Source organism: Dama dama, chromosome 21 (assembly GCF_033118175.1).
Source record: "Dama dama isolate Ldn47 chromosome 21, ASM3311817v1, whole genome shotgun sequence".
NCBI classification, from domain to species: Eukaryota; Metazoa; Chordata; class Mammalia; order Artiodactyla; family Cervidae; genus Dama; species Dama dama.
The window spans coordinates 60,813,797-60,839,433 of NC_083701.1; the positions used below are offsets into that span (position 1 = coordinate 60,813,797).

The window sequence follows — 25,637 nt, forward strand, 5'->3', positions numbered from 1 at the left end:
CTATGCGTGAGCCATAGGTGGGGTGCTTTATGTGAGAACTCACTGGATCTTTAGGACTAGTGATGTGTGCTCTGTGAGACCTGAACAGTAAGTGAGGATAATGCTACCTTGCAGAGAAGCAGAGAGAAGGATACCGTAGGAGAGATCTGTATGCTAAGCAAATTATCCTTCAGCATCATTTGAAGTGACCTCTTAATCTGTATTTCAAGTCAGTCTGGCACTAATTGAAATGGCTGTTTCCAGGGCGCCCCGTGCTTAACCGAGGGAATTTTCTTTAAGCTCTTTGCTGCTCACTCTAGCTGTTCCTTCGCGTTGGGGTGACAGCCTCACCACCTTCCACAGTGACATTGAGTTTGGAAGATACTTTCTCTCCTCATTGCTACCCTTTCCCCACATGTATGCCCTGTGTCTCCTCAGAGCAGGGAATTTCCATACAGCTTTACAATAAAATTGTATTCCAAGCATGAACAAAGATACGGGGAGCCTCTTACTTTCCAGTAAGGGAAAAAAAAAAAAAAATTCATCATGCATTTTAGTAAGGAATCTGTAATATGCAGCGTGATGAGGTCTTGGTGCAATAAGGTTTTTTTTTGTTTGTTTCTTTTTTTTTACATGTTGGGATTTGACATGGCTGGACACCCCACTTATCCTCACTGCCAAGGACAGCTGTGAGCCTCTTCCCATCCCATCTCCAGAACCGTGTGTCCTTCCCTTTAATGTTGCAGTTGCAGGAGCAGCTAATATTAAATGAAGCTATTTGCATCCATACCAGTGTGCTAAGTAACAAAGGACTTTAGACCCTGCCTGATCTGAATATAGAATTTGCAAATTGCTGTTTGTTCCTCCCCTTGGATAGGATGTAAATACCACCTGCATGGAGCAGTCAGTGTAAAGGTATCGTTCTTACACCTCCTTCCTAAAGGTTGCAACCATTTGTTGCATGAAGGTGGTACAGATCTGTCTGCCACACTGTTCTGCCCAATTAAGTGCTTCACATGCACCCTGACGAGAACCTGACAGTTACCATTGGTCCATGCCTTCGCAGGCCTGCTTGCCCGTGGGAGGCTGTATTCTGGGAGGCCGTGAATCTCAGCAGGAGAGTCTCTGCTTTCAAGTTTGAACATCCTGGGTTTAAATCTTGACACAGCCACTTACTAACTGTGGTTTTGTGAAGTTTCTCACTTTTTATTAACAACTGTTTTTTTGCATGAAAGATAGAGGTAGTGATACCTACACTACAAAACCAGTGGGAGGGTTAAATAGTCACATAGGAAGCACCCGGCATCACAGCGCAGCGCTCCACAGACAGCAGCTGACAATACTATCAGCATGTCTCGAAGTCGTGTCGACTCTCTGTGACCCCATGAACTGCAGCACGCCAGGCTTCCCTGTCCTTCACTATCTCCCAGAGTTTGCTCAAACTCATGTCCTTTGAGTAAGTGATGCCATCCAACCATCTCATCCTCTGTCATCCCCTTCTCCTCCTGCCTTCAATCTTTCCTGTTAGCTCACCCATTAAAAATATCCTTCCTTTGCCCCCTCTTCCCCTGCCAACAGCTACCCCATGTTCTTGCACACCTTTTGAGCAGCTCTTCCAACAAGGGCTCATGTTCAATGGCTCTAACCTCCCTCCTTACCTCTGCTCCTAAGCCCACTCTAGCAGGGTTGGCCCACTTCTCCAAGGCTACTCTTCTTGTCAGGTCACCAGTGGCCAGAGCATTTACCAGACCCATCAGCAGCATTTGATAGATGAGATCCTTCCTTCCTCCGTGATGTGATTTTCCCCTTGGCTTTGGGACAACACACTTCCTTGGTTTCCTCCTGTCTCAATGGCTCCTCCTTCTGTCTCTGTGGCTGAGTTTCTGATCCTTAGACATTGTGGGGACCCAGGACTCAGTACCTGTTCCTCTTTTCTATCAATATCTGTTCCCTTGATGATCCCATCCAGTCTTCTGGTTTTGAATACCATCTTAGCCAGTGATTCCCAAATATATATTACCAGCCCCAGATTCCTCATATCCAGCTGCCTCCTCGACTTTCCTCTTGAAATCTAGTCAGCATCCCAAGCACTGTGTGGTAGTCAGAGTTCTCCAGAGAAACAGAACCAATAGAAGTTATGTATGTATGTGGGCTTCCCAACAGGCGCAGTGGGTAAAGAATCCGCCTGCAATGCAGGAGATGCAGGAGAGGCAGGTTCGATTCCTGGGTCAGGAAGATCCCTTGGAGGAGGGCATAGCAACTCACTCCAGTATTCTTGCATGGAGAATCCCATGAGTAGAGGAGCCTGGCAGGCTTACATAGTCCATGGGGTTGCAAAGAGTTGGACATGACTGAATGAGCACGCACTCACATGTATTATGTATTATAAGGATTATGGATGCAGACAAGTCCCAAGATGTCTGCAAAATGAATCAGCAAACTGGAGACCCAGGAGAGCTGATGGCGTGGCTCTAACCTGAGGCCAAAGGCATGAGAACCAGGAAAACCAATGGTTTCATTCTTGTCTGGAGGCCAGTAGGTTTAAGACCCTAGGAAGAGCTGATGTTTCCATCTGAGTCTAAAGGCAGAATAAAAAGGCCACGTCCAAGTGTGAACATAGTCAAGCAGGAAGAACAGAAGCCCATTCTCTCTTGTTTGTGGGCAAGTCAGACTTTCTGTTCTGTTCAGGCCATCAAGGGACTGGATGAGGCCCACCCACACTGGGAGGGCAGTCTACTCTACTCAGCCTGACAACTCAAATGTTAGTTTAATCCCAAAGCACCCAGTGAGTAATGTTTGACCAAATACCTGGCACTTTATGTACCAGCCAAACTGATACATAAAATTAACCATCACACACAGCATGTCCAACAATTGAACTCCTGATCTTTTGGACAAAAATTAACTCCACACACCTTGCCCTGTCACTGGTTGTCAGCTGCATCCTTCCAGTTTGTCTCATGTCCAAAACCTCGGAGCATCCTTGACTCTTCTCCTCCCCTCACACTTCACAGACAACCTGTCAGAAAATTCTGTTTACCTACAAAACACATTCAGAATTCAACCATAGCTGGTCCCTTTCATTCCTAATAGCCTAATGGGAGCTACCATCATTGCTCATGGGGATTTATGCAGACATCACATTTAAGATGGCTGACACCAGCACTCTTGCTCTCCTTTGCTCCAATTTTATCCATACGTACCTCTCACCTTTTATATACCGTATAATTTCCTTATTTATTCTGCCTGTCACTTTTCTGTCTACGCTGATAGAATGCCTAGAGCAGTGCCTGAAATGTAGTATACTTGTAATAAATGTTTTCGGTTGAATTTCCACTGTAGAGATGAGGAAACTGAGGCTTAAAAGAACTGAGTAATTTGCCAGGCGGACACGATTAATAAGTAGTAAAGCTGGTCTAAAAGAGTACTTAACAGACTCACAGGCAAGAAGCCCTAAGGTTAAGTAAGTTTCTGCAAATGGTTGTTAGACATCTATTTTTCATTTTTTATTAAAAACAGACCTTATCTGGATAGCAATGTCTATTAGTCAGTCCTAATTTAAATGATCATGCTTGACCATAGGAAAAGGTTTATTCTCTATTCTTATCTCATTGCCTTTCATTCATCTGATAAAATCTTCTTGCTGTGAAATATTTCCACCTTTCAGTCACTAATAGATTAATATTATGTCACACTATGGCTTTCTTTTTTCTTTTTGACCCTTAAGAAGCCAAGCCAGGCATTGCTTTGAGCTTTCCTTATAAGTTAATCTTTTTATCTTATAATACTTATAATGGTATCAAATTATTTCACAAGAGCAAAATTGAGTTTTTACTCTATATATCTTTGTATCATCATCTGCAAATATGAGGTGAGCTCTTACTCTATGTGGCTCCATGATTGGGCTGGAGAACTAAAGACGGTTCCAGAAAATTCTGGTCTGTTAGGGGAAATGTGTGTGTATTATTGGAATATTAATTCTGCTTCTTAACAGAGACTAAATAACAGTGCCTTAAACAAGATAGAAGGATTGCCTTTCACCACCACCCCCAGCCCATCTCTGTCTCCTCCTTCAGCTGATAAACAACTGAGAGAAAAGATTGTCTCCCAAGGTCACTTGGGGCCCAGCTCCTTCCACACTGCTGTCCCACCATCACCTGTTGTACTGCTCTCCTGATGGCAGAATTTAGCTCACACCCCCACATACACATTTCAGGCCTTGGGAAGCGGGGAGTAGGAAATATGAGCCAAGGGATTCTTTTTAAGGATATGATTCAGAAGTTGCACAGCTCATTTCTACTCATATTCCATTGGACAGAACTTAGTCACATGACCATACTTAAGATAAGTCAAGAAGCATAGTCTGTAGGGGAGCCGTATGTCCAACTTGAGGGATTCTGTTACCAAGAGGAAGGAGAGTTGGAGTACTGGAAGACAAATAAAAGTCCCCACTCAGACAAATCTGTAAATATTTCTGTCACCGACTATATAATAAGGTCTTAAAGGGCAGGGCTGAATCTTACATTCTCAGCACCTGGCACATGGTGAGTATTCAATAAATATTTGTTGATTGGATGATTTGGTTCATGTACTTTCATCCAAGAGACTTTTGCAGAGAGCTTTTATTATAATGCCCAGAACAAACACTATTCAATCCCAGAGTAAATACTGCAGGAAAATAAATGTCAGAAGGCAACATGGTCATAGGTTGGCTCTCTGTACACTTAAACACCCCTTCAAGTTAAGCTATAGAGACCGCCTGTTGTAAAACAGACGCAGAAGATAGACTCGGACTAAACAGGATTCGTGTTCCAGCCGAGAGGCTGCTTCATTAATGCACCCGGAGATCAAGCTACTGCTCCAGCAAATTTGCTGACCTAATTTTGGGAACAAAAAAACAGAGGTAAATGTGGTTTCATGGCAGACTGCATTCCTTTCTTAATTCATCATGCTTCATGGGAACCAGAATCCCAGGCTTCCCCTCCCCCAGGTAGCATTTAAGCTGGTAGAATTGTTCTCTCTGGTCCATAAGGAAGTGAAAACGGATCCTCCTGGAGGAAGTAAATAGAGCAGCAATAAAGCGTTCCCTCCCCCTGAATCTGAACATCTGTTCAAACTTTTCACTGCTCCCATGAGGAAGGGGACAGAACCCAAGGCTCCCAGCGATCAAGGAAAAACCTCATCTACTAGTACTCTGCTGACGACCTGTGCTCATTCGACCTGAACTGGGCTGGGTTTATCTCTATGTGCCTTTGAAGGAAGGCCAAGCTGGGTATATAAATAGTAAACAGGAGTGTAAGGGGTGATGTTTATCATATTCATGAGAGCAAAGCTTTGCAGGACTTAACTTCATGAATGACTGAATTTAAATGACTGCTGCTTATGCCAAATGAGCTGCCAATTCAGTAGCAGAGGGCTCCACCACACCTTAGTTTGAAACTTAGGGTTAAAATAAAAGTTCAGTTACTCTATGGACTTGAAAAAAAAAATCCTCTGCTCTATGGTTTTGGAATTTCACTAATGCACACAGGCCTTTCTTCATTTATCTGAATTAGCAAGAAGTTGACTGTATCTGTCTAAGTTAGCCAGACACTCTCCTGGAACCTCAGTCATCCTTAACCTAGAGTCAGTTTGCGTTTGCTTTAGGATGAATGGAGGTTCCTTCCCCCTTGTTTCATCATCTATTCTTCCCAGAGTATTTAGCAGTATGGCCTTTGGCCAATTCCTTCCTTCTGCCAGTGTAGAAGGTTCCAAGTAGCTGGCTGCTCAGCTGGGCCCACAGCTGGCTCTTGTTTCCAGCTACTTCAGAGCCCACTGGTGAGGGGGAAAGCCACAGTGATAAGCATTGTAAAAACAAAGTCCACTGTTGGTCAGGCCAGCCAACCCGCATAGGAGGAGTGGAAAATCCAGGCTACATGTTCTTGGCATGACAGATTATCAGTATCTGAGGTGTTCCATTGGGAGAGATGGGATGAGCTGTCCTCTAAGCAAGCCCAATCTGTGTATTATCAGTCAGTAGCTCTTGGAGACTCACTTCAGGACTGCGCTAATGGGACCTTGTTTACAGACCATCACCTTCTTTACAGACCACCATCTTGACTGGGGTCTGGTCTGGCCTTGGAAATTCAGTCAGATGGCAGGAGTGGTTGCCCTTTATTGAATTTATAAGGGAGAGTAAGTATTGGGAACTGTTTAATCAGGGACCAGGTCAGTCTCTCTCCTTTGATGTGGCCTATTGATGATACATTTTTATCCAACGGCTTCCCCAGTGGCTCAGCAGTAAAGAATCTGCCAGCAATGCAAAAGACTCAGGAGGCCTTGGGTTCGATCCCTGGGTTGGGAAGATCCCCTGGAGGAGGGCATGGTAACTCACTCCAATGTTCCTGCTTGTAGAATCCTATGGACAGAGGAGCCTGGCGGGCTACAGTCCATGGGGTCGCAAAGAGTTGGACACAACTGAAGCGACTGAGTGTGCATGCACACACACTAAGCATCAGATGCTACTGCCCACGTCACACTTTGAGGGTGCCTACACGTTTTCACATTTTTCCAGACAGAGGAAAGAAAGAATAGTGGCTGTAGCCCCTGGAAATTCAACTGGGCAGCCTGAAACTTTGAGGACTTTTTCTGGTCTTGTTGGGAATGTATATTTAGCACCCTGCTGCTTGCTTTCCAGAACTCTTTGTTTCATGGTTGAATGAAAATAAGAGTAGAAAAGAAGACATTGCTGTCCCTCACTGAGATGAGGCAGGTACCTGGTATTTTCTCAAGACCTACCTGAAATTCAGATGAGAGCTCCTAACAGGAAAATAAATGGTGCATTGTCTTCATTTTACTGCTTACAATTTCCCTATGTAGCAGGGGATTAAAGGCAAGTCTTTCCCACTGCTGCTCCCTCACTTCCTCCTTCCTCTCTTGTCCTCTCCTCTCTCCCTCAGTTTTCTTGTCTTTAAAAACTCTGACAACCTCTCTGGCGTGTTGCCTATGCTTTCCAGAGAGAATCTTTGTAAAAGTTTCTTCTAGCCATTGGCATGGAAGCACTGTGTAAGTCAGCAAGACATTTTGTTGTAAAACTTTCTCATTATCAGCATTCACTACTGTTTCATTTTATGAATGCTTCTTTGTCTTCCAAAAAGTACTTCAGATTAAGCAATGCTGTTATTGAAAGTGTGGGCAGTTTCTGCTTGCCTGCTTGGTTGAATTGCAGATGGTTGCCATGAATGTTACAATGCCAAGTTCCTGTAGGTGAGTTAATATATTTATGAAATAGGTTACAGATGAGAGTGGAGATTCAGCTTCCTTATTATCCAGTTGAGTGACTGGATTATTCTTTCTAGGTAAAAGAGCTCTGAGAACTATATTTGGTTCAGTTACCCTATTCAGCTGGGACAGAGCTTTTTCCTATTATTGGATGCATAGATTCAAATTCAGTTACCAAAATAAAAAATGTGTTCTGCACACCCTTTGTGCCAGCAGTATGCTAAGCACTAGAGATATGCAGATTTATAAGGACCAGCCTTGCTATTGAGGTGTTCATAATTCCTCCAGAGAACGTTCACCAGTCAACAGCAGCTCTCTGTGTCATCTGGTAAGCGCTATTGCAAAGATATGTGCTAGAGACACATGGTGGGGGAGGCGGTGGGACAGGGTGGGTGGGATATCATATACCTGCAGAGTATGAGCACCTGACCTTTGACACCAGATGTCATTATCAACTGGGTAAACACGTTAGTGAATGAATTAAAGCCTAACTTTTATTGTTACTATTGGGATTCAAAGGAATGGTATGTAATGTGTTCACAATAGTGTTTGACACCTAGAACATGCTCCAGGAATGATCATTTGTAGCTTAAGAGTAAGCAGTTGATTCAAGCTTTATTGGTTGGTGGCTGGGCAGTATGAGGAAGTGTCATAGACCATGCAGGAGACACCTGTGGGGAGATGAGAGCACAGAACACATAAAAAGAGCCTGCTCCTTTCGGTGGTTGGGGCAGGAGTGAGTGGAAGAGAGGGTCAAGAGCTTTAGAAAAGACAGGTTGGGGCCAGATTGCACAGCGATTTGTAATGTCAGACTAAGGGATTAGACTTGACATTAAAGACAGTGGGGTGTCACTGGTATTTGCAAGCAAGAAGGCAGCATAGAGATGTGAGTTTTAGCTGATAGCTTATAGCTATCTGATAGCTGCAGGGGGAGTAGTCTGGAGGGGAAGCGCATTAGGAAATGAATACACTAGTGCAAGCAAGATATGTTCACATTCACTGTTTGTACTTGGTGAAAGCCTATGCATCTGGGCATTTCTCTGAGAACAAATAAAGCCAGAGTAGCTAAAAGATGGAGAAAGAGGAAACAATGCCATACATTTCATACATTTTTCTGAGATAGAGTTGATAAAAACTGATGACTATCTGGAACAAGAGGTGATGGAGAATGACAAGTGAGAAATAATTTCATGGGAAAATGAGATCTTTCAGACCCCTGGAATTCAAAATACTTCATCATCACTAGGAAAGAAAGAGAGCCATTTCTCTCCTAGCCTTTCTCCTCCCCTCCATCTTACTCTTTGGGGGGAAGAAATCGCAGGGGCCAGTAGTGGCAAGCACTCTCTGAGCAGCTGGTCCAGCAGCCTTTGGGAGTGAAGTCATGTTCTGTATTGTCTCCCAAAGAGATCATGAAAACTGAGTGACCCGTGAAAAAGCAATAAACAGCTTTGGACCATATTCTCATGGCAGCTTGAATGCTTAACTAATTTTCTTTTTAAAACAGAGACCAGCTCTTGACGTTGGAAGGTTGTTTTTCCCGTCAAGGTGGAAATGATATGAGAGGCGATATCAGATAACGGAAAACATGAAGTTATCTGATGAGATGTTGAGGATGGGATCTGAAGGCTATGTTAGGTAAACAGTTGGAGCGAGTGGTGATGTGTAAATATTTACATGGAACCTAAGAGGAAACAAGGAGAGGAAAAAGACTTAGAGCATGAGATAGTTTCTGCTCATTGGAAAGATGTTCATGGAAGAATAACAAAATCTTAAAAAGAAGACAGAGATATATGAGTCTATTGTCTGTGACTTCGTGAGTTCTTTCAGAAGTTACTAGCAACACTCTTATTGGAAAGATGGCTATGTGGCATAATTTATTGCTGTGGGTGAATAAGAGTCAATATAACTTACATATTAAACAGTAGAGTTTCTAATGGAATACATTCAATAATCATGAAAGAAAGCACACTTTGTAGAGTGTATGTTTGAGCCAATTTCTTACCAGGATAATCTCATCCAGCCAGATTCTCATCAGATGCATTTGTAACTAGTGAGAATTATTCTACAAACTGGGGTGTAAGTGAAGTTGCATTCCTCCTGATTTTTACTTAAATCTTTGGAACTCTCATATACCCTATTAGCAGGCAAATCAGTATAGCTCTCTTGGTCTGACCCCTTCCCTTAACTCTTCAACATTCTCCAAGGCTCATTCAGTTCCGCGGCAGCGCTAATCTTCCACGTGCCTCACCTCGGTTGCTGAGGTCTCGTTGGTCTCACTGGCCTGCCGTGTTCTCGCTTCTCACCGTCACACAGAGGTGATGTTGAACACTGGTCCCATGCAGTCTGACAGTCACTACTTGTCCATTGCTGCGGGGAATCCACCACTTAGGCCAAGAGAGTATCCCAACCAAGAAGGTGCACCTATGCAAACCCTTCAGAACACAGATCAGCCCCAGTTATGCTGAGTCAAAGCCTCTAAGCATCTATAACCTCATGGCATCTTTTTCTCAAGTCTTTCACCCAAGTAGAGTACCTGCTTTTCTATTAAATCCTCAGCATGAAGGATCTTGAAATACTTCTTTCCATAGACAATACGGCCACTAGCTCTCCATTTATACTACGAATGAGGCCACTTCTGGTCTGATTTTTCCATTTGCCTTAATAAAAATGAGGCAGGAGAGAGACTTCCCTGGTGGTCCAGTGGTTAAGACTCCACGCTCCCAATGCAGAGAGCATGGCTTTGATCCCTGGTTGGGGAATGAAGATCCTGCATGATGCATGGGATAGCCCAAAAAGACTGGAATAAAAAGAAAAGATTGAAAAAAATAACTGACAGAAACTCCTCTTTAAAAAAAGAGAGGGGGAACAAACATTTAATCTCCAACAGATCTCCTCTGTAAGACACCTCAGTTTGTATAGTGCATTTAAGAATTAGTTTGCTTCTTACTCTCTGCACATCAGTCATAATTCCAGAATTCAAAGTATTCATAGTTCAAACTTAGCCCATAATGGCATTAACCCACTGGGAATCTCTTATTGCTACTACCGTACATTTCACTGGTTAAAACAACAACCACAACAACTCTGGTTTGCCACATAGCCCCACATTCCCAAATATAACAATCTTGCATAGGACATAGAGGCCAAAAGGTTAGCCATAAAAGGTTTGCTTTTTCCTGTTCTGCTATTTACAAGGGAATGTTGATCCTTAGTTGAAGAGGATTTCAGCCAAAAATAGAAGCTAGACAGTAATGTATTTCCCTAGGTTTTCAAAACCTATTACCTCATTTCTGCCAGCAAGACTTACGATGTGAGATGCAGGCTGGTAGGAGGCTGCTGGAAAGGAAACCAGTAAAATAAAGAAAAAGAGATTTTTCAGAGAAAGGAGAGAATGGGATGAATGGCAGACAGAAGAGGTGGTAAAGTGTGATAGGTGCTGTGCTTGAAATGTCTCTGTTAAATATGAACCTTGATGGCTGTTGGATCCACCTTTATCCAAAGGCAGGTGTGCTGGGTGTGGTTGACAAAGCATAGCTAAACAGGCCAAACCAAGCTCATATTTACCACAGTTAAGGTAGCCATTCAATTTATTGTCCAAACAGGACTATTTTGGAGGGTATTAATATTACTCTATTACTAATAAAGCTAGGGTAACAGGTGTCAACCAGAACATTGTAGGCACACCAGGAGTTATGGTTATCCTAAGCAGGACAGATCTATATTTTGAAGATGCTATATTTAAATCCCCTGGAGAAGGGAATGGGAACCCACTTCAGTATTCTTGCCTGGAGAATCTCCATGGACAGAGGAGCCTGGCAGGCTACAGACCATGGGGCCGCAAAGAGCCGGACATGACTGAGTGACCAACATTTCAACACTAACACTACATTTAAAAATTGAGCTATTAACTGTGAAAAATGCATTGTTCTGATATTTGTGGGAGCTGTAAAAAAAAAAAAAAAAACTGTGCCACCTCAAGGAACTGACCATCTGGCCATAGAGAAAAGACTCATACACAAAGAAATTGCCAGGAATCATTTCACATAGTGTCTGACCAAGTACCAAGTAAATAATAGTCATTGTTTGTCAATGACACCTCAACAAAGCTGGGAAAAATGATAGTCATAGGATATGGTAGAAAGAGCAATGGCCTTGAGGGCAGAATACTGGTGTTAAGTCATGGATTTGTCTTCAACTGGATGACATTATGCAAGGCATTTAATCTCTTTGGGCACCCATTTATTTTGTTCAGTTGAGTCATTCATTCATTCAGTAAACTCAAGGATTTGCTCTGTGCCATTGTATCCTGGGGGTAAAGAACAAAACCTTTACAGAGACATCAGTTCAGTTCAGTTCAGTTGCTCAGTCATGTCCAACTCTTTGCGACCCCATGAACCGCAGCACGCCAGGCCTCCCTGTCCATCACCAACTCCCAGAGTTTACTCAAACTCATGTCCATCGAGTCAGCAATGCCAACCAGCCATCTCATCCTCTGTCATCCCCTTCTCCTCCTGCCCCCAATCCCTCCCAGCATCAGGGTCTTTTCCAATGAGTCAAATCTTCGCATGAGGTGGCCAAAGTACTGGAGTTTCAGCTTCAGCATCAGTCCTTCCAATGAACACCCAGGACTGATCTCCTTTAGGATGGACTGGTTGGATCTCCTTGCAGTCCAAGGGACTCTCAAGAGTCTTCTCCAACACCATAGTTCAAAAGCATCAATTTTACGGTGCTCAGTTTCTTCACAGTTCAACTCTCACACCCATACATGACCACTGGAAAAACCATAACCTTGACTAGATGGACCTTTGTTGGCAAAGTAATGTCTATACTTGGGGTCAAGTTGCCGCTCTGTCACTAACTTTGAGACTTGAACTTATCACTTAAACTCTCTGAGCTTCAGTTTTCTCATGGTTATGTGGTAATAATAACCCAACTTATAGAGCTGTGGTAAGCTCTTGTAAATGAGGAAATAAAGTCAGATTTTGTATATAAAATATTGAACCATTTCAAATACATAGAAGAAGTTTGAGAAATAATAGCAATTATTATTATTATTCCAGGTACTGTGCTAGTTGCTGGGAATGCAAAGGAGAATGGGGGAGAAAGATACAGGTGGAAGTAGACCATGGTATCTGCCCAAAGACCTCCTGGGCTGTTAGAGGGATTCCATGAAGACATTAGGTTAAAGAACTCCATGTACTATATATCCTGCTGAACAAAGGAAAGATATTATGGCTGTTACTAGTGGTTGGGGCATTGTCTAGCTTCTTCCCTTATCTGTTAGAAAACTGTCACCTGCAAGTAAGAGATAACACCACAGTTCTTGAATAATCAGTAAAAATATTCTCTCACAAAATGACAAGTCCAGAAGTGGAGTGTTTCCAGGATTGCTTTGATGATGTCATCAAAAGTCCATATTTCCTCTCTGCCAGTCTCAGATGTCAGTGGACTCACTTCAGGATGACAGACATTACCTCCTCATCTCATCACACACGAGAGGCAGAAAGAGATGATCTCTTCCTTGTATTTTTTCTTAATATCTAAGAAGCCCTTCTCAGAGTCCCTCCTTGAAGTCTAACCAGTAAGTCTCAACTGGCCAAAACTGGATTCCATGGCTGTTTCTAAACCAATCAATGATAAGATAAAGTTACTATAATTGGCTTATGCTAAGCAAGATCTGGGCTTCCATGGTGGCCCAGTAGTAGAGAATCCACCTACCAATGCATGAGATACAGGTTCCATCCCTGGGTGAAGCAGATCCCCTGGAGAAGGAAATGGCAACCCACTCCAGTATTCTTGCCTGGGAAATCCCATGGACAGAGGAGTCCATGGGGTCACAAGAGTTGGACATGACTTAGTGAACAAATAACAACATCAAGATACACTCTCCTGGGACTGGGAATCCTATCCTCTTCTCCCCTCTCATTGCCCCCCACCTCCCTGCAAATAGCAAGGTATTGCAGACGATACAGAGCACCTGAACAGAATCAATCTCTTGATAACAGGGAAGAAAAAAGAAATGGCTGCTGGGTAACCACCTACAGTGTCTTCTACTCTATTTCTAGTCCTAATTCCAGCTCCTAAAGATCCCCTAAATCCACCATGGTCTTTGCCCTGGTTCCCAACTTTCTTGCCTAGACTCTCAAATCCTTCTATCCTTTCCCCAACAATCCAATCAGCTGCCAGTCAGCTCTTCATATAATGTCTGAGTATAGCATTTCCTAACTTAAAAATTCTCAAGAGTCAATTCAGATGCAACCACCTCTTTTAAATGCCCCAGATGTTTTATGTATGGTTCTTTATATCCCTGCTGAGGGGCAGTCTTGCTTTTGAACTATTTGTATATTTTCTATACCTCTTACTCTCCTCTCTGTCCAAAATATAGTAGTAGCATTAGCCATATGTGACCACCTGAAACATGGCTGGCCCAAACTGAAATGTGTTCTTAGTACAAAATATATTTTGAATTTCAAAGATTTAGGACAAATAAAAGGAGGAATGTAAAATATTTAATTAATAATTTTAAAATCAATTACATATTGAAATGATCATTTCAAATGTGTTGGATATATTTTGGTTAAATGACAACCCACTCCAGTATTCTTGTCTGGAAAATCCCTTGGATAGAGGAGACTGGTGGGCTACAGTCCAAAGGATCACAAAAAGTCGGACTGGACTGAAGTGACTTAGCATGCATGCACACATGCATATTTTTATCATTTGTTGTATTCTTAGCAAGTATTATTTAGAAGGCCAAGAAATTAACATATTCCAGAAAATATTTAGCAGGAAATCTGTTTATAATGGAACAGTGAAGTCAGAAACCTTTTATATTTCTTGAGCAAAAATGAGGGAATTGAATTTTACAGTTATGGTAGCTGAAAAATGCCATTGTTTGAAGACAATCTTCTTTTTAAGAAATGGCTGGAGAACTTAACAGTTATAACTTGGAAATAAATAATATCTATGTTCACGAATCATCTGCTGAAAATGACAATAGGCTCACTTGGTTACTATCTGGTCGAATGGCTTTGGGGCCTTTGGAAAAGGAGTTCTGTTGCCCCACCCCACACCTCTGGGGCAGGCTGAGCCCCCACACAAAGGAACAGAAACAATTGCAGAGTCCATTATTTTGTCAGGAGCACTGCTTTAATAAGTGCCCTTTGCCAGATCTTGTAAAGAGCAGTGTTTCCTCTGGCTTTGATTTTTCTCGTGGTCACTCAGAAGAGCACTGTGCCTGTGACATCTGGAAGCAGGGCTGGGATTCTGGGACCCTGGGATGCTCCCTTTCTAAGGACTTGTTATCCCAGGCCTGCTTGATGGTCCTTTCTTTCCCTTTCCTTCTTTCTTCCTTTCTTTTTCATTCTTTCTTTCTGTTTCTTTCTTCCTCCCTTCTTTCCTCCCTCCCTGACTTCCCACCTTCCTTTCTCTATCTCTTTCTATTGTAGAAAAATATGCGTAACATCAAATTTACCACTTTAACCATTCTTAGCTGTACAATTCAGTGGCATTAAGTATACTGATAATATGGTGGAACCATGGCTACTGTCCATCCAGAACTTCTTCATTGCCCCAAACAGGAACGCTATGCCCAGTAAGCACTAATTCCTCACTCACCTCCTTCCTCCTAGCCTAGTAACCTCTATTCTACTTTCTATCTCTGGAAATTCACCTATTCTGTGTACTCGTATAAGTAGAATCATGCAGTATTTGTCCTTTTGTGTCTGGCTTCATTCATTTAGCATAATGTCTTTAAGATTCATCCATGGTATAGCAGACCAAATAATATTCCGTTGCATTTATACAGCACGTCTTATTTATCCACGGATCTGATGATGGACGTTTATGTTGTTTCTACCTTTGGGTTATGTATAGTTTTCAATAGAGCATAGAAACATGTGATGACACTCTGGCCATTTCTGCATTTGGATCTGTTTCTAATGCAATAAAGAAACCTAGATGTTATCACCAAAAAAAAAAAAAAGTCTGACTGCCTTGCTGAAAAAGAGAGCCTGCTAGCGTGGGAGGGTGCCATTGAGTGGAGACCTCTTTACAGTCGGTATTTATTTCTCAGAGTCAAGTGCAGACACCTCCCAGGAATGACAGCCCTGCCTCATCGCCTGGCAAAGACCAGATGCAGGGGCTGCCCTCTTCCCACCAGGCACTCCCAGGCAAGAAGGGCTTCTGAGTGTCTGTCAGAAAACTCCAGCCAAGGGCTGTCTGCTCGCTATTAGGAAAGGGGACTTTTAAAAGGAGAGTGGAAGTATCCCTGTCTCTGGAACTGAAGCAACTCGGAGGAGAATTTCACATAGTCTTTGTTCAGGAGAGTGGGCGTCTTTCTGGTGTCCGCTGACTGCCATTGTATTCCGAGAGGTAATGCTCATTGACGTTGTAGCCAGGGACCTGAAAGTCTCCGAATCCTGTTCTTCCAGTCCTTTCTCCTCCCCCTTGGGGTTTCCCTGGGAGCTAGAAATACATGTGCCTCCATGCTAAGTCTTCAGTCGTGTCCAACTCTTTGTGACCCTATGGACTGTAGCCTGCCAGCTCCTCTGTCCATGGGATTCTCCAGGCAAGAATACTGGAGTGGGTTGCCATGCCCTCCTCCAAGGGATCTTCCCAACCAGGGATTGACCTCGCATCTCTTCTGTCTCCTGCATTGGCAGATGAGCTCTTTACCACTAGCGCCACCTGGGAAGACCTATAAATACACAGACCTCAGGAAATCACAATGCCTCTTATCACTAGCCAGACACACGGGCAGGTCTCTCTGGTGATCGGGTTGGAGTAGATGGTTTGAGATCAAGGCCCAAGTGAGGCCTCCTCTACCCTCTCAGCTCCTGAGTTGGGGGGAGTAGCCACTGTACTATGAGTAAGCAGAGGGATGAGGAAGAAAGTGCTGGAGGTTTCTGCTTATCTCTGGAGCCGGGGCAAAGCAAGGAGCAGAGGGCGTGCATTGAGCTTCTGCAAACTGCTCCTGGCTTTTGGCAAATTAGTAGCTGGAAACTTAACCAGCGACATTAGTGTTTCCTGGGGAGGGATCCGAATAGAGGCAGAGAGAGGGCAAACTTTGCTCCGTCCTCCGTGTCCTTTGTGCACGTTTCTTTTATAACAACGTGTGTCACGCACTGCACGCTCATTATCAGCGCTCTTCTGCAGAGATGATACCGAGGCTCTGAGATTGTACATCAATGACCTGCCGTACACCTGAGTGCCAAAGCACGATTTGGACCTAGATCTGTTGGACACCACAGTCTGCAGTCAGACAGTTATTCTATAATATTCCTTTTGTCAATATTGGCCCCAGAAAGAGTACCACAGGCCCTACAGCACTTGTCCTCATCCGCCCTCTTCCTGATCCTATTCATCAGGGAGAATGCCACTCCTGTGACCTGTCAATTCCAGTAATTCACTTTGGTTCTTTGGGGAAGCATTTCTGACTATGGAGACCATCCGTTCTGCAGAACCATTTATGAGTCCTAATTTAGAAACAATTGAAGTGATTATAACATGAAAATTGTTTTAAAAGAAAAAGACAAATGACCTTATTTCAGGATAATGTAATTATTTTAAGGGTTTCTTTCTATTCCACAGTCAAAGCCTGGTTAGAAATAATTGCTAGAGAGCAAAACAGTGGCTTTGAAAAGTTTCACTGAGGAGATTGTAAGAGCCTAGGGAGTTAAACCCACGTAGTTGACAACTGCTGCTACACAATTCCACTGATGATGCCTGAAAATCACACAGGAAAACACACGGAAGCACATACATGTATGCACACACTCCAGGGCGAAAGGAGCAGAGGAGACCACATCCACCGTGAGACGTGAAAGTGAAATTCACTCAGTCACGTCTGGCTGTTTGTGAGGCCATGGACTATACAGTCCATGGAATTCTCCAGGCCGGAATACTGGAGTGGGTAGCCTTTCCCTTCTTCAGGGGATCTTCCCGACCCAGGGATCGAACACAGGTCTCCTGCATTGCAGGTGGATTCTTTACCAGCGGAGCCATAACACCCACCTTCCACAGTGATTATACTGTGAGATTAACAAGGCTCACTTGCTCTCCGGCACTGAGAGAGCCTTACCCAGGTCTGCCCTCCAGATTCACTTCTCTTAACCCCCGTGGTTTTTTGGTTGGATCAGCACAGAGACTGCATAACAGACTGGTTAAGAATATGAATTCTGGAGCTGTGGCCCTGCCCCTTAATCCCGTCCACGTCTTAGCTGTGTGGTCTTGAACAACTCACTCAGCCTCTCTGTGCTTCAGTTTCCCCACCTGTACAATGAGGGTGATCGTAGGACCTCCTGCAGAGGGGTGTTCTGAGGACCAGAAGAGCTAGTGGGTGTACAGCACTGATCCATAGGAAGTGCTCTATGGAAATGTGAAAGTTGCTCAGTCATGTCCACTCTGTGACCCCGTGGACAATATAGTCCATGGAATTCTCCAGGCCAGAATACTGGAGTGGGTAGCCTTTCCCTTCTCCAGGGGATTTTCCCGACCCAGGAATTGAACCAGGGTCTCCTGCATTGCAGGCAGATTCTTTACCAATTGAGCTATCAGGGAAGCCCCTATAGAAATATGGTGAGTAACAGAATATCACAGCAGCCAACCAGAGCCTACCATGGGTGAGAGAGGAGACAGATGGGGAAAGGTGTTTTGTTTTGTTTCTATAATCTGGGCCTCATATTTACAGAGGATCATACACTCAGATTCTTGTCATAATTTATCCCCACTCCAGTTTACACATTAAGTCACAGAGTTAGACTGATGAGATTGATGGATGGGAAGTTCATAATGCCACTTTAATGGGGTCCCTGGACCACAGCATCTATGGTGCCCTGTGACTTAACATTCTTTATGAATCCTATAACTCACTTCTAAATATGGGCTTCCTTGGTGGCTCAGTGGGTAAAGAAACCACCTGCAATGCAGGAGACCTGAGTTCAATCCCTGGGTCAGGAAGATCCCCTGGAGAAGGAAATGGTAACCCACTCCGGTATTCTTGCCTGGAAAATCCCATGGACAGAGGAGTCTGGCGGGCTACAGTCCATGGGGTCACAAGAATTGGACACAACTTAGCAACTAAACCAAGCAACCAACCAACCAACTCACTTCTAAACAGTATGATTAAAGAACTTTGAATTTTTACAAGTATTGTAAAAGCATAAATTTGCTAAACATCAGTACATGGAGTACATCACAATTTTTGGAAGTCTGTTTTGGCGTGTCTTCACTTTCTTACAAGCCACTGGGACATACAAAAAGGAAGCTAGCTGGACCTCCTTCACAATCTGGGATCAAACCCATGCCTTTGGGGTGTTTCATGAAGTGAACATATCTCATTTCATTAGAGGAGGAAGGTCTGAGTTGCTGGTGGCAAGTTCTTCAAATCCAAGCTTTTTTTTCATACAACTATTAGTGTATAACCATTCCCCCCCAAGCTCAGTGGGAAAGGGGCTCCTGGAGAATAGACTTTAGGAGGAAACCATCTGGGCTTCTCAGGTGGCTCAGTGGTAAAGAATCTGCCTGCCAAGCGGGAGATGCAGGTTCAATCCCTGATCAGGAAGATCCCTTGGAGAAGGAAAAGGCCACCCACTCCAGTATTCTTGCCTGGAAAATCCCATGGACAGAGGATCCTGGAGGGCTACAGTCCAAATAGTCCCAAAGAGTCAGACACAACTGAGCAACTGAACCACAGCAGTAGCAGGAAACCACCTGCAGGGACGTAGAAATGTGATTGTTTTCCTGGTGCCCCAGTTAGGACACTTCCAGCCGTGAGTCTCAAAAGCGCCAACCCTGGCTGCCATAGGTGAAATTTATCTCACTCCACTGAAAGTTATGGGCAACAACCCAGTGAGTGGCTCAATAATGTCCTCAAGGATTTTTCTCTTTTCTCATGTCCTCAGTATCACATTATCTTCATGTTTTGTGGTCCCAGGATGACAACAACAGGTTCAGCCATCACATGAAGCTGCGAGAGAAGACTGTTTCTTTTCCCATACCCCAATTTTATCAGGTTTTCCATGTGGCGCCAGTGGTAAATGCCAATGCAGGAGACATCAGAGATTTGGGTTTGATCCCTGGGTTGGGAAGATCCCCTGGAGGAGGGCAAGGCAACCCTCTCCAGTATTCTTGCCAGGAGAATCCCATGGACAGAGAAACCTGATGGGCTACAGTCCATAGAGTCACAAAGAGTTGGACAGGACTGAAGCACCTTAGCATGCACCCGTTTTATCAGCAAGGAAAGCCTGTCCCCAAAGCTTCTAGCAGCCTTCCACTAACGTTTCACTGGCCAAAACTGAGGCTCATGCCTTCCCCAAATCAATTCTGTGCACGAGGAATACAACCACCGTCATTGGCTTAGACTAATCAGAATTTGCTCAGGTTACAATGGGGAAGAGGAGGAGGCATCAGAACCATAGCAAGGCTGTGCTGGCATGGAACTAGACAGAGCTGCTAGGTATGCATCCGACAGTATATGCCTCAGTGACTTGTAAAAGTCGAGGTGTCTAAATGGGGCTTCTTGCTGGATCCTGTTGAAACAACTTTAGTTGGATATTGTGGGGTCAGATGCTTTGGGTGATATATTGTATTGACTTCATTGAGATTGAGTCGTATCTGTTACTCAGCACATATTCATTGTCTTCAAATGAATCTCTTATCCCATTAACACCCACAGGAATGACAGGCGCTATTCTACAACCAGGTTGAAATTCCACTAAGCGGGTCATAGCATCTCAGATTTGGCATGCTCACAGCTACCTAAGAGCAGTCAGCAAGATTGCACAGATTTGACCTCAAAGTCCATGTTCATACCTTACCATCACGCAATCTCATTGTTGCAAAATGATATCACAGTATTAACCTCAATGTCATTATTTCTGAATTTCGTCTTGTCATGGGAGACCTGAAATTTCTCTGAATTTCTGGCTCAATGATTCCCTCTCTGAGCCTCAACTTTCTTATCTATAAAGTGGGGATAACAATAGTTTGCAGGGTTATTTAAGTAAGATAATGGATGTGAAACTCATTTGTAAAACTGTTAAATATTACACAAGTGAGGGTTATGATAAAATCCCCTGAGAGTTTGGGGATTCTAACTAAGCTCCACCACTTATTTTCTGCCTGGACTGGGAGAACTTATTCTCCTTAAACCTCAATCTGCTCATCTGTGGAATGGGTGGGTTGTTCTCCTAAGATTGCTGTTCATGTGTGTATGCTAAGTCACTTCAGTTGCATACAACTCTGAGACCCCATGGACTGTAGCCCGCCAGGCTCCTCTGTCCATGGGACTCTCCAGGCAGGAATGCTGGATGGGTTGCCATGCCCTCCTCCAGAGGATCTTCCCAACCTAGGGATCAAACCCTCATCTCTCAGGTCTCCTGCATTGGCAGGCAGATTCATTATCACGAATGCCACCTAGAAAGCCCCATAAGATTGCCATCGAGATTAAATGATGTAATATGCTTTTACACATTGTGGACATCTAGCCTAATGATGTGGAGGGATCATTGTCCTGGGGACTCTAAAAGGTCCTTGATGAGTTGGAGATTGATTGCACAGCAAGTGATTGTGATAATACCAAAGAACAAGGAAAGAACAAATTTATGGGAACAGGATCGTCTCACTAACTACACGTGATATCACTTTGTAATTAAGTCTTTCCCCACAAAAGAATTGTTTTGACTGAGTCCTAGCTATAATGGATTCTAATTAACTCTAGCCACTGCACAGTGCATAGAAAGACTGCTGGGCTATATTCCCTGATTTCCATAGATCTGATTTTGTATATTGAAAGAAAACTTGACTCATATGAGTCAGGCTATGAGATGAAAAGAAAATATTCTGTTGACTGATTGTCTTCCTCTAAATTTCGGTGACCACATTTCAAAGCCCATTTCTATCCAATTTGCTAGCGCATGATGAGTAAGCATGAGTCTGGGTGTATATGCATTTTGAACAGTAAGGGACAACAGCCTGACATGGGGAAGTGTATCTCATCAGAAGAAAAACAACCAAGTTCTGAGTCAGTGGTGAGGCATTCGTAATGGAGTCATGAGATGTCCTCTTTCCTACAATTAGTAAATTTTACTTTGATCATCTAAGTCAGGACTTCTCAGCCCAGGTGTGGGGCCCATGGGTGAGCTGTGGGTGGTGTGGTATTGATCCCTCAGTCCTCCCGGTGGCACAGGCATCCATCCAGCACCCTCATCTGCCATCCCCAGGTGCTGCATAGTGTCCTCTCCCAGGTGCTAAGAGACACTCACGCCCCCACCACAGGAACACGTGATGAGAAGAACTTCTCACAGGTATTTCTTTACTGAGCTTGACCCTAACAATGAAGATATGTGATAAATAAACTCGTAGTGAAACAGGACCCCTGCTCAGCCTGAAACTTTGACCCTAAGATTTTTTTAAACCTTGATAGGGAAAAGCTTTTTTTTTTTCAAGTGAGAGTGAGAGTCACTCAGTCATGTCTGACTCCTTGCAACCCCATGGGCTCTACCATCCATGGAATTCTCCAGGCCAGAATACTAGAGTGGGTAGCCTTTCTCTTCTCCGGGGGATCTTCCCAACTCAGGGATCGAACCCAGGTCTCCCGCATTGCAGGCAGATTTTTTTAAAGTTACTTAAAAATCTGCAAATACAACCTGTCTTTCTAGAGGTAGAACTCCTCTATTACTTTGGGGTTGTTTCTTTGACTATGAAAAACACCCAAGTGAAGTCTGAATTATGCAAATGTAAAGCCATGATTCTCTTTGGAAATGCAATTGTTTAAAATGCTCTAGTTTCAAAAAGCTAACTTTTTTTTTTTTTTTTTTGCTTTGGGGAGAAGTAGGGGTAAGGGATAGTCTGCTGCATGAAGCAGAGCTAGGATTCCAATTGAGGTCTATCCAAAAAGATGAGGTTCACAGCTGCCAGGCTACACAGCCTCCAGCTGTGAACAGGGGTGGGATGAGGTGAGCGTGGCAGAAAGAAGGTTGGGTGGAGGAGTGGGAGTTGGGAGAATGATCGTGAGGAACCTTAATGCCAGGGAAGGTAGGAGTTGAGGAAAAGAGAAAGGGGAGATGAAAACAAAGTGGTGATTCATGGACTGAGCCTTGATGGGTCTCTGATCCTTCCATCAACAAACTGTATTCTCCTTGCAAGGCATATGGGTCCCTCTTCCAAGTCAGTGCCACGTGCTCTCTGCATTTCAGTGTTTTTCTACCTTCTTTCAAGAGTTAAGGGAGGACTCACACTCCTCTGTGATTTCCCATCCAGCATCTCCGTCCAAAGGATTCTTTCCCACTTAACTGTTGTTATTCCAAGTATTCACCCTATTTGCATTCCCAGCCAGGAAGAGAGGAACAGTTTTCACACTAAATTTGGTCTTGTGATGCTGTGTCCAGAGCTTTACCTTTTAGCTTCATCCTCAGGGCATGTTTATAATTTGAATCTGATATGATGTCTTCGTAAATCTAAGAAGAAATTAGTTTATTGTCATCCTATTTCTTCTGGTGTCTAAGACTAATGGAAACAGCCTTAGAATTTGTAGGGTCCCTTATAGCACAGAGCTTCTAGAGGGAGTCAGAAGAATGAAGGGCAGGGAAGGTTCAAGAGAAAAGCATCACTTTCTCTTTGTCTCACCTATATCTACTTCCCATGTGACCATAAAATCACCTTTCCTTCTTTTAACAGGTAGGGTTATAGGCAAAATTCAGTCTTTCTAAATACTTCTTAACCCAACCACACAGTGAAAAGAACACCTGTCCTCATTGTTTATGTGTAAAGTGTTGTTACGGTGCTTAGATTATGCTCCTTGAGTATAGAGACCATGTCTTTTATGTGGAATAATAGTCTATCTGGTTTACCAGCTGATTAGTCTTTCTGCCATTTCATCCTATATTAGTCTTTGAATCCACTGTCATGTCTTCCACGGTCCTAGGCACAAGGACTTCACTTCTTGTGAAGTAATTCACAAGGAAATAGGACCTTCTTGAATGAAGACATTACTCTAAGCTTTTCCTAGATACCCAACTCACAGTTTTATTCTAGGAATAGTGCTTGTTCTAAGTTTTCAGTTGCATTATTTGATCTACTGGGGATAAATTTAAACATTTAAAAATATACCTTTTAATGCATATTTAAAATTCTTATCTAAATGAAAGAAATGATTTAAACTACATGCCGATCACTGTTGAAATTTAGATGCTTGTCTTTATTTTTGGCTTTTATTTAAAAACGGATCCAACTCAGTTTTGATTACTGAAGTGTGTTAATTCTGGTGCTTTTACTTCACTTCTATGTTCTTTTATTATCACTTCCTGTATGAATACAATCAAATTCTAATTTTGCATAATTTTCTTATAATAGGAAATGTTACTCTTAAAGAAACAAGCAATTGGCTCAGAGGATTGAAATAATGTTCTCTATCATTTTATACACTGCTGCACATCATAATTTGTTAATGAAGGGAAAGAGGAGTACTGGCAAATTTATCTTCATCATTATTCAAATAGAATAGTTACATACAGTACAACACTCTTCCGTTATTGCATTCTCCTTCAGTGAAATTATTTGGGTAAATTTCAGATTTTCATTAATTTTTTTTTTTTTACTATAATCATTTTTGTTCCAACCCCATCCACAAAGCCCAAATTTTATGTAGGAGTAAGCATATTTGAATCTCTGAATCTGTCATCAACGAGAAAAATTTAAGTTGTCAGATCCAGCCATTTGTTATATATTGATACTTCTGAATCCATGCAGTTTGGATTCAGAAACATGTTTGTTATGAAACAGGTTTGCCTGTTTCATAAATATAAGGTGTTTTGCTAGTGACCCATGATGCATAGCCCGAAAGTCTCCTCTCTAGTTCATCTCTGCAGCTTCACACTGAGACTGTATTTGCTGTCGCCATAATTGTAGGAAAGGCCAGAAGTCACATCATTCAGGAAAAGGCAGAAGGTAATTATCTTTACAGCGTCTTCTGATGAAGTCAGGACACTCTGTGGTTTGGTGGCCCCGGTACCGTGAAGTGGGTTTCTGTGCGTATGCAAGGCGTGGGATGCAGATGCCACCTCTGCTGTCCTTGCCACGTTAATCACCTTGGGGTCAACCCGATACTGCTTCCACTGACCCTCTCACAGGAAGTGACCCACCAGGAATATGCTGCCAGCTTCTTTGAACAACTTTAGGATATTTTGATAATGTTTTTTACACTGATTCTACACTGGTCTTAAGTGTTTGCTGTAATATAAGAGAATACAGAGAGAATAAGTTGGTTCAATAGAAGTGAGCCACTCTGATCAGAATTTAGGCATACAGAAGGGATGTCCCTGGTAGGCTGGTAACTGAGACTTCATGCTCCTGATGCAGGGGGCCCGGGTTCAATCTCTGGTCGGGGAACTAGATCCCCCATAATGCAACTAAGACCCTGTGCAGCCAAATAAATAAAAACATTTTTTAAAAAAGAAATAGGGAAAAGGTTAGGAGGGTCCCCACTGGCAAGGGGATAGGATGTGCAGGATAAGTTAGAAAACCCACCCAGGCACACACAGTCTAAACGAGGCGGTGTGTGTGCTTGGCCATTCAGTCGTGTCCAACTCTCTGTGGCCCACGGACTGTAGCCCACCAGGTTCCCCTGTCCACGGGATTTCCCAGGCAAGAATACTGGAGTGGGTTGCTATTTCCTGCACCGGGAGATCTTCCCAACCCAGGGAACTTAGGTCGTAGCTTTTGTCTCCTGCGTTGGCAGGTGGGTTCTTTACCACTAGCGCCACCTGGGAAGCCCAGACAAGGAGGGGACTCACCTGGGTGGACACAGAACCTCTCAGAGCTGGTGTGGATCCTCTGTTTGAATTTATTGCATTGTTGTCACTTTGTGGATATATTTTCACCTTCCCTCTTTTCAGATTACGCTTCCATTTTCATTGTCTCTAAGCAAGAAAAGGAAATAGTAACCGGAGCGTAAATAGCTAGACGGGAAGGCTTTTCTTAAGCAACAGACATGCACACGGCCTGCCACCCTTGGCAGCATCCTCCCTGAGGCTCTGCTGAGTCTTCCACCATGAGGTGCTGCGCTGAGTGGACAGAGGACAAAGCCCTGTGTCCTGCTTCCGCCTTTGAAACTTATCACCCATGGAACCTTAGGGAAATCCTTACATCGTCGCCCTCAATTTCTTTATTGTAAGTAAGTGATCTTGCCTCTTCCTTTCTTAGCAGTATTTCAGGGATCTGCTGAAACATTATACTGAAAGCCCCATAAACCTGCAAGGGGTGGGGGGGCTGTGCTTTATTTAGTTTGTGGCATTGGGCTGCTGGTGTAGTGGCCAGCATACACCTGGAGTTCTGTAAATATTAGTGGCATTCTTTAAAGTTACACAAGCAATGCAATACCCTCTAGGATCGACAGAACA

At 43.4% G+C, this 25,637-nt stretch overlaps 1 protein-coding gene across 8 annotated transcripts in view; it reads left to right on the plus strand.

The window, feature by feature from the left end:
* The window catches only part of NCALD (neurocalcin delta), a 435,844-nt gene that overhangs the window by 375,862 nt on the left and 34,345 nt on the right, over positions 1–25,637 (plus strand). The gene's annotated exons all lie outside the window — the stretch shown is intronic.